Source organism: Cyprinus carpio, unplaced genomic scaffold, assembly GCF_018340385.1.
Source record: "Cyprinus carpio isolate SPL01 unplaced genomic scaffold, ASM1834038v1 S000000028, whole genome shotgun sequence".
NCBI classification, from domain to species: domain Eukaryota; kingdom Metazoa; phylum Chordata; class Actinopteri; order Cypriniformes; family Cyprinidae; genus Cyprinus; species Cyprinus carpio.
The window spans coordinates 1-10,273 of record NW_024872781.1 but is presented as its reverse complement, the minus strand read 5'-3'; the positions used below and the strand labels follow the sequence as shown (position 1 = coordinate 10,273).

Genomic DNA, 10,273 nt, shown 5'->3' with positions numbered 1-10,273 from the left:
TGTTTTACCTAAAACTAAAACTGTATTGGTGATTAAAAAAAAAAAAAAAAAAAAAACTATTGTTTTTGCCTATGCATGTTTATTGTTCTTATTTTTATTATTTTTAAACTGAGTCCCGATGTCCTCCTGCACAAGGACGTATCATAACTTATGAATGAAATATTTATTTGGTTTATCTTTTTTTTTTTTTCTCATGCTCATAACATGTCACTGTACACCAAACCCATGTTACCCTTTAGTAAGTAGTACATCTCTTAAAAATAAAGGAGATGAAAAAAAGGTTGTCTTACAGCGATGCCATAAGAACCATTTTTGGTTCCACTAAGAACCATTCAAAGGTTCTTTAAAGAACCATCTCTTTCTTACTTTTTTTTTTAATCTGAAGAACCTTCTTTTGCCACAAAGAACCTTTTAAGAAACAGAAAGGTTCTTCAGATGTTAAAGGTCTTAATGGAACCATTTAGTGATCTGAAGACCTTTGTAGTTGAGACTGTACAAAGGATCAGTTGAGAAATCCTAAAGGTTTATGACTGGTCTAATCAAGACCTGTGGTGGCCTCATTGGTTCACCAGTCCTGTTCAGAATTCATGTATTTAGATTTATATATCGTTAGTGGTTATACTTTGTCTGCACTTAAACTTAAGCTCAGTTTTGCTTGTTTCCGTGTTTTGCATGTGTGACTTATCACACACAGCCTCAGTGTTACATGCTTTGAACAAATAAAGTTTAATGCTCTAAGGCTGGGTTGCACCAACATGGATTAAATTAAGCCAAGATTAGAGCTAATCAAGGATTGGTTGACCTGGGTTTTATTTTAAGTCGAGTTGTGTCACACCACTTAATTTTAAACACAGAATAACAAATCTGCGATTAAAACATTAACCTGTGATTAAAACTCTCACTTGCGATTCGGGAGAGCGGGGCACAAAGTAACACTTTTTGACTTTCTTAGTTTGTGTACATCCACATGGGGTTTTATCCACAGTAATTTTACACTTGTCTAGTACAAATGTCGCCTTGTTTCATAATTACAGTGTATACATTTTTCTTCATTTACCTTCAAAAATGAAAGTGAAATGTGACAACATGCCCCGTAGGTGGGGTACATTGTAACATCTGAAGGGGCACGTTGTAACATGACCATATGACAGCTTAAAATGTTATCTGATCGAATGAAAAAAATATATACATGACAAACTAAAATATTTTGTTAATAAAATACTTTTTTTTTTTTTTTTCAAATAAAATAATGGCGTTTTTTTAAGAATTAAAAATCTGATTTAAGAGTTTGACAATGAACACACTGCAACCAATGCTTGGGACGAACCACAAAAACGATAAAAAAAATGCTTTACATGTCTTAAAATAATCCTTTCTAAACATTAAACATTGACTGTCAGTCTTTGTTCACCCGTTTCTCGTTGTGTCTCAGTCAAATTCATTAAAGTAATCAGTGTAAATTACATTGCTAATGTCACAGAATAGCACATTGTAACGCAGTGTATAATTTAAAACTAGTGTCTTCTGCTAGTTATCCAAGCACTAAAAAACGATCTGAATTGATAAATAACAGATTGGAGATTAAAATAATAGCAGATTTGTCTCATTTTAAATGTAGTACAAAAAACTGAGATTAAAAAATTTACATAAGCCAGAATTTTAATATGGTAAAAAAAATAAATGTTCAGCAATACAATGTTCATATGGTAACTAATAAATACTGTACATTTTGTTATTCTAGCATGTGTGGAAATTATCAAACCAAGTGAGTTACAGCTAACCCCGCGCTCACCTAATTCTGATTCAGTGTAGCCTCACTAAACTGCAACAATGTTACTTGAGTGGCTACAAAAGCGCTCGTGCAAGAAATGGAACATTAAATTAAAAAAAATATATAAAATACCTGCCGTTATTACCACTATCAGATCATTCGCAGAAATGGCGCAGCGTATTAGAAGTTTAAACTTTACAAGCCATGAAAAAAAAAAATTAAATCAATTAATGGAGCAATATGGGACGATAATCAAAGGCAAAAAGACAGATAACATGACAATTAAAAAGAAAGAGGACTCCTGGGTGCAGCTAACGCTGATTTCAATGTTTCTGCAGGGATTAACGACAAGCGCGATGTAAATAGTCTGAAAGCTGCTGGAAAAAACTCAGAGCGAAAGAGAAAATAAGATGCAGCACATGAGAGAAGGAACACATTTCTCACTGGTGGTGTCTCCCCTACTGGAGAAATAGTTTCATTGTCACAAAAAATTATCCAGACGATTCCGCAACAGATAACCCCATTGCGCAACCCATTACCCTGCAAACCAGCTGCAGTCACCGACATCGTCCCACAAAAGTATGTTAGCTGCATTTCATTTTCACATCTCTTTTCTGTGTCTGGACATTGTTTTTTTGATCATATTTATCCTAGATGCGAATGATGACGCTGAAAGGACCGGTTCCTGCAGGCCTGCCGCCCCTCATAAACGCGTCAGCGGTGGAGCAGCTCAGAGCCCGCGAAGAACAAAAGACAAAACAGTGAGTTCAGCGACAATCTTCTTGAATTACTACAATTAGAGAAAGAAAAGAATGTAATTCAAACTGAAAATGCCAAGTTACAGAGAGAGGTGCTTTTTTACAAAAGGAAGTGTTACAGATGCAAAAAAACAAACAAACAAACAAACAAAATTACTACAGAACTACAAGTACAAATAGTTTTTATTGAGTTGTAGCAATGTAAGAAATAGACTGAAAATGAAGGAAACATTACGAAAAACAATTGATTTATTTGTTAAATATACGACTAGTAAACAATAGGCTATTATTTCTGTAAAGATATCAACTTGGCCTATCCATTTATTTGTTTGATTAAATATATAACTTCTTAATAGTTCTGTAATATCATAAATGCATGTTACTGTCGTATAAAAGAAAATGTGAAACTTTTGAAAATGTTAATTTTATTTTAGAAAAAGGGCAGTATTGACTAAATACAAAAAATGAGTTTTTAATACATAATTAATAATTAACGTAAGGTAAGGAATGTGTGCTGCATAGAAGTGACCACTTTTAAAGTAACATACATGCATAAATATATAAACTACATACTATACTGCATTTACTACATTACTGAACTATACACTACTACATGCTATATAAATACAAATACACATACACATTGCTATTATGCAGTGAAATGGTTTGCAATCAATTATTACATGGCAAAAAAAAAGGTAAATGGGATGTACTGATTTTGAATATATATATATATATATATATATATATATATATATATATATATATATAGATATATAGATATATATATTAAGCTTAATATTCTTGCTGTTTACAATTTTATAATACGTTTTAAAAAAAAGTTAAATAAAGTTTGTAATAAAATATCAAGCGTATAAAGTTACAATTAATGAAATGTGTCTGTTGGGGAAAAATGTTTTTTTTTTTATTTTTATTTTTTTAAATGTTTGGATGTTTCACCATGACCACTCCCTCTCCTTGGTCTTCAAAAATGTATGAAATTAATTTAGTGACACTTTTATGGAAATTTGATCATATTTTGTAATTAACATTAAATTCTAACTAATTTTTAAACTGTGTGTCAAAAATCAACATCTCAGGAAAATGTTGTGGGGTTTTAAATCAAATATGACTTTCTGTTACGAAACAGGATGTTGATTTCATACATGTCCTCATATGAGGACACCGGGACAAAAAGCATGTTTATTACACATTTTGAGAGACACAAATGAATAGGGAAAGAAATGATATTTCAATATTCCTATTGAATATTATATATCATTATGAAAATCTTGTCAATTATTACTCCCATTATTACACTTATTTTTTCATTACGTTGCCCCAAAAACACATTAATATGCAAATTTGATTTAGTTTAGATACATATATAATGAGAAAACCTGTTTATGGTCATTTTAATGGTATATCAAATCATTCTGTTATAACATTATCTTTATAAAAAGTTTGGTAAAAAAAAAAAAAAAAAAATCCTGAAAACTAAAACTGTATTGGTGATTTAAAAAAAAAAAAAAAAAAAAAAACTATTGTTTTTGCCTATGCATGTTTATTGTTCTTATTTTTATTATTTTTAAACTGAGTCCTGATGTCCTCTACCAAGGACGTATCATAACTTATGAATGAAATATCATTTATTTATTTTTTTTTCATGCTCTTAACAATGTAATGACATGAATTTTTTTTTTTTTTCCAAAATGTTTTGCTGGGTTTCAATTGGATAAATAGCCCTCTTGTTGATGATAAAACCAGCAGTTTAGGAGCCCTTTTTTTGCTAATGTACACACCCATATTAAAAACCCGTTCAGTGGCTTTTAGATAAATAAATAAACCACAAAAATATAGAAAAAAAAAAAAACCATCAACAAAAAAACCACCAGCAATAATACACCACACAAAACAAACCATGTTACCCTTTATTAATTATTACACTCTTAAAAATAAAGGAGCTTAAAAAGGTTCTTCACAGCGATGCCATAAGAACCATTTTTGGTTCCACAAAGAACCATTCAAAGGTTCTTTAAAGAACCATCTCTTTCTTACTTTTTTATAATCTGAAGAACCTTCTTTCGCCACAAAGAACCTTTTAAGAAACAGAAACGTTCTTCAGATGTTAAAGGTTCTTACTGGAACCATTTAGACAAAAAGGTTCTTCTAATCTATGGCATGATGACACACCTTTAATTTTAAGAGTGTACTTGTGGGTTGTTCTAACAGAACACTGGTTGCTTTTTGATTCAGTGCCAAAATTTAATCAGCACAATGTTGTGAAACTTTCCTTCATACTGGGAATAATGGCTGACTGAAATCTGTCCTTTCACTTTGTCATCTGAAGAAAGCCTGTGTTAAACACCATTTCATCTGCTGCTTGTCCTAAAGCAGGGTTTCTCAACTCTGGCCCTAGCCACTGCTCAAACTCACCTGCTTGTAATTTTCTAGTGATCCTGAAGACCTTGATTAAGTAGTTGAGGTGGATTTGAGTTTGTTCAGGATCAGTTGAGAAATCCTAAAGGTTTATGACTGGTCTAATCAAGACCTGTGGTGGCCTCATTGGTTCACCAGTCCTGTTCAGAATTCATGTATTTAGATTTATATATCGTTAGTGGTTATACTTTGTCTGCACTTAAACTTAAGCTCAGTTTTGCTTGTTTCTGTGTTTTGCATGTGTGACTTATCACACACACCCTCAGTGTTACATGCTTTGAACAAATAAAGTTTAATGCTCTAAGGCTGGGTTGCACCAACATGGATTAAATTAAGCCAAGATTAGAGCTAATCAAGGATTTGTTGACCTGGGTTTTATTTTAAATCGAGTTGTGTCACATCACTTAATTTTAAACACAGAATAACAAATCTTCGATTAAAACATTAACCTGTGATTAAAACTCTCACTTGCGATTCGGGAGAGCGGGGCACAAAGTAACACTTTTTGACTTTCTTAGTTTGTGTACATCCACATGGGGTTTTATCCACAGTAATTTTACACTAGTCTAATATAAATGTCGCTTTGTTTCATAATTACAGTGTATACATTTTTCTTCATTTACCTTCAAAAATTAAAGTGAAATGTGAAAACATGCCCCTTAGGTGGGGTACATTGTTACATCTGAGGGGGCACGTTGTAACATGACCATATGACAGCTTAAAATGTTATCTGATCGAATGAGAAAATATATACATGACAAACTAAAATATTTTGTTAATATATATATATATATATTTTTTTTTTCCAAATAAAATAATGGCGTTTTTTTAAGAATTAAAAATAATCTGATTTTAGAGTTTGACAATGAACACACTGCAACCAATGCTTGGGACGACCCACATAAACGAGCAAAAATCCTTTACATGTCTTAAAATAATCCTTTCTAAACATTAAACATTGACTGTCAGTCTTTATTCACCCGTTTCTCGTTGTGTCTCAGTCAAATTCATTAAACAGTGTAAATTACATTGCTAATGTCACAGAATAGCACATAGTAACGCAGTGTAGAATTTAAAACTAGTGTCTTCAGCTAGTTATCAAAGCACTAAAAAAACGATCCGAATTGATAAATAACAGATTGGAGATTAAAATAATAGCAGATTTGTCTAATTTTAAATGTATAAAAAAACTGAGATTTTTTTTTTTTTTTTTTACAAAAGCCAGAATTTTAATATGGTAAAAATAAATGTTCAGCAATATAATGTATATATTGTAACTAATAAATACTGTACATTTTGTTATGCTAGCATGTGTGGAAATATTTAAACCAAGTGAGTTACAGCTAACCCCGAGCTCACCTAATTCTGATTCAGTGTAGCCTCACTAAACTGCAACAATGTTACTTGAGTGGCTACAAAAGCGCTCGTGCAAGAAATGGAACTTTAAATTAAAAAAAAAAAAATTATAAAATACCTGCCGTTATTATCACTATCAGATCATTCGCAGAAATGGCGCAGCGTATTAGAAGTTTAAAATTTACAAGCCATGAAAAAAAAAAAATCAATTAATGGAGCAATATGGGACGATAATCGAAGGCGAAAAGACAGATAACATGACAATTAAAAAGAAAGAGGACGCCTGGGTGCAGCTAACGCTGATTTCAATGTTTCTGCAGGGATTAACGACAAGCGCGATGTAAATAGTCTGAAAGCTGCTGGAAAAACCTCAAAGCAAAAGCGAAAAAAAGATGGAGCACCTGAGAGAAGGGACACATTTCTCACTGGTGGTGTCCCCCCTACTGGAGAAATAGTTTCATTGTCACAAAAAATTATCCAGACGATTCCGCAACAGATAACCCCATTGCGCAACCCATTACCCTGCAGACCAGCTGCAGTCACCGACATCGTCCCACAAAAGTATGTTAGCTGCATTTCACTTTCACATCTCTTTGCTCTGTCTGGACATTGTTGGTTTGATCATATTTATCCTAGATGCGAATGATGACGCTGAAAGGACCGGTTCCTGCACGCCTGCCGCGCCTCATAAACGCGTCAGCGGTGGAGCAGCTCAGAGCCCGCGAAGAACAAAAGACAAAACAGTGAGTTTGTGATCCTTAAGAATAGTACTGTGTTTGGTGAAATGTTTGTTAGTAATCAGTTTGGTGAAATGTGTGGGATCAAATGTTTAAACGGTATAAAGTTACAATTAATGAAATGTTTACTGTTGGGAAAAGATTGTTTTGTGATTTTTGATGTTCAAATCTTGTGAAAATATAGAATGTAGTAGAAAATTTACTTAAAATGAGATCTAGTGCTATTTTTTTTAATAAAGTGAAATTACTTTATAAAGTTTTATTACATGGTAAAAAGAAAAAAGGTAAATGAAATGGGATGTACAGATTTTGAAAAAAAAATAATATCAAGCTTAATATTCTTGCTGTTAACAATTTTATAATATGTTTTTTAAAAAGTTAAATAAAGTTTGTAATAAAATGTTAAGGGTATAAAGTTACAATAAATGAAATGTGTACTGTTGGGGGAAAATGCTTTTTTATTTTTATTTTTTTAAATGTTTGGATGTTTCACCATGACGACTCCCTCTCCTTGGTCTTCAAAAATGTCTGAAATTAATTTAGTGACACTTTTATGGAAATTTGATCATATTTTGTAATTAACATTTAAATCTGACTAATTTTTAAACTGTGTGTCAGAAATCAACATCTCAGGAAAATGTTGTGGGGTTTTAAATCAAATATGACTTTCTGTTACGAAACAGGATGTTGATTTCATACATGTCCTCATATGAGGACACCGGGACAAAAAGCATGTTTATTACACATTTTGAGAGACACAAATGAATAGGGAAATAAATTATATTTCAATATTCCTATTAAATATTATATATCATTATGAAAATCTTGTAAATTATTACTCCCATTATTACACTTATTGTTTCATTCAGTTGCCCCAAAAACACATTAATATGCAAATTTGATTTAGTTTAGATACATATATAATGAGAAAACCTGTTTATGGCCATTTTACATAAAGAAAAATGGTATATCAAATCAGTCTGTTATAACATTATCTTTATACAAAGCTTGATAAAAAAAAAAAAATCCTGAAAACTAAAACTGTATTGGTGATTAAAAAACAAACTATTGTTTTTGCCTATGCATGTTCATTGTTCTTATTTTTATTATTTGTTTAAATTGAGTCCCGATGTCCTCTACCAAAGACGTATCATAACTTATGAATGAAAAATCATTTAATTTTTTTTCAATCTCTAAACAATGTAATGACATGAAAAAAAAATTTCCCAAAAATGTTTTGCTGGGTCTCAAGAGGATAAATAGCCCTCTTTGGTGATGATAAAACCAGCAGTTTACACTGTAAAAAATAATCCAGTGGCTTAGTAAATTTCACAAAAATAAAGAGCTATATTAACTTAACAGACAGTTGAAGACAGTTTCAGACAGTTTTCCATTGACTTTTCATAGTATATATTTTTTTCCTACCAGGGAAGTCAATGGCAGCCTTCAACTATCTGTTAACCAGCATTCTTTAAAATATCTTTTGTGTTCAACAGAAGAAAGAAACTCATACAGGTTTGGGACAACTTGAGGGCGAGTACATTATGACAACATCATCTTTTTGGGTGAACTATCCCTTTAATATTGATGTAAGTGTTGCTTTTATTTTTTTATGGTTTAATGTTGAGTGTGACTGCAAATGGCTGGTATGCACCAGGAACAAAGTAAGATGTCATTTCTCTTACGGCTATCGTATTTTACATGCAATCTACTTGAATATTAAAATGGATGAAATGTTTCTTAAGGTTTAGTCATTTCTCTTATGACTACTTCACATTTTTGAATTTTACAATCTACTTGAATATTAAAATGGATGAAATGTTTCATAGGTTGATTTTAGACTTTGTCTAATGTTTAATTGACAAATAAATGTTCAATCAAAAATGTTTCTTTCTTTATTTGGTTTTATTATATTCATTGTAAAGGGTAAATAGTGTAAAAAAGTGAATGCAACATTTTGATAATTTATAGTCCAATATTAAGTTAAATTCACTTATACATTTAGTAAATATAGCACATTTGTTTGGTTAAATTTCATCTAATATTTCAATTATATCTACTCAATATTTTTAGTTTATTTGACATAGAATTTTGATTATATCTAATTAATTTTATTTCTCATATAAAGTAATTCAGTTATTCAGATTTACAATTTTTTTTTTTACTGACATTAACTCAATTTATACAGTATATTTCATTGATTTCACAGCTTTAAAATTTACTCAAGTTTTTTGAGTGTAAAAATGTTTCACCAAAAAAATTGAGTAAATAATAGTTAAACTTTTTACAGTTTAAAAGAAGCTGTCATAGTTACAGGGTTTCTTTTAACGGCACAAACCAGCACAAATCGAGCACAAACGAACGGCACCGGTTTGGAGAGATTCGGACGCCATGGGGTGGAGAGTGACGTCACTGCCCAGAATTGTTGTTGTTATTTCTAAGAAGGAGAAATACATTTGACCTTCATTTCAACAGGAACTGCGCTGGTTTGGAGCGAGATCGACGAATGACACCAGTTTTTGTGCGATTTAGACGAACTGGGGTGGAGAGTGACGTCACGGCCTCCGAAAATATTTTGGTTATATCTACGGAAGGAAAATAGATACAGTGTTTGATTAACGGCACAAACGGACACAAATCGAGCACAAACGAACTGCGCTGGTTTGGAGCGATTTGGGCAACATAGGGTGGAGAGTGACGTCACACGGGTCAAAAAAAGAATGTCTAATATCTCAAACACCAAACCAGCACAAACGTTCATTTTTGCGGCACAAATCAGCACAAACGTAGCACAAACGAATGGCATAGTTTTGGTGATTATTCCTTTTTATGGGGTGCCAACTTCACGGAGGTCACAAACACACTTTTCACGGATTTTATAAAATCCGTAAATATGCATTTCTCTCTAAAGGCGCGTCCAATGAGGAGATGGCGGGTCAGGATCATCATCTTTGCACATGGACTCAGAAAACACTAATTTATTAATTATTAATTTAGTATCTCCTTACTATTTCCCCCTGACACATTCATGGTAATTACTTTTGCTGGGGCTTTGCGGCAAGCTTTAGCCTGTTGCGTGCGTTTTTTACACTGCACATGATCAATTGATTCACTGTTTGTCGTGGTAATCAAATCAAAACTCTTCCAAAATGCAGCTTTTCCCGAAGCATTGGTAACTTGGTAAGCCCGCACTGGGTCCGCAGCACACTTCT

The 10,273-nt window shown here is 32.2% G+C and overlaps 1 long non-coding RNA gene across 1 annotated transcript; it reads left to right on the top strand.

The window, feature by feature from the left end:
* Positions 1-1,654: 1,654 nt before the first annotated feature.
* LOC109082830 lies at positions 1,655-8,967 on the top strand. The gene is made up of 5 exons (XR_006158688.1): positions 1,655-2,350; positions 2,426-2,532; positions 6,645-6,885; positions 6,961-7,067; positions 8,558-8,967. It is a non-coding gene; the product is annotated as an uncharacterized LOC109082830 (long non-coding RNA).
* Positions 8,968-10,273: the final 1,306 nt, after the last annotated feature.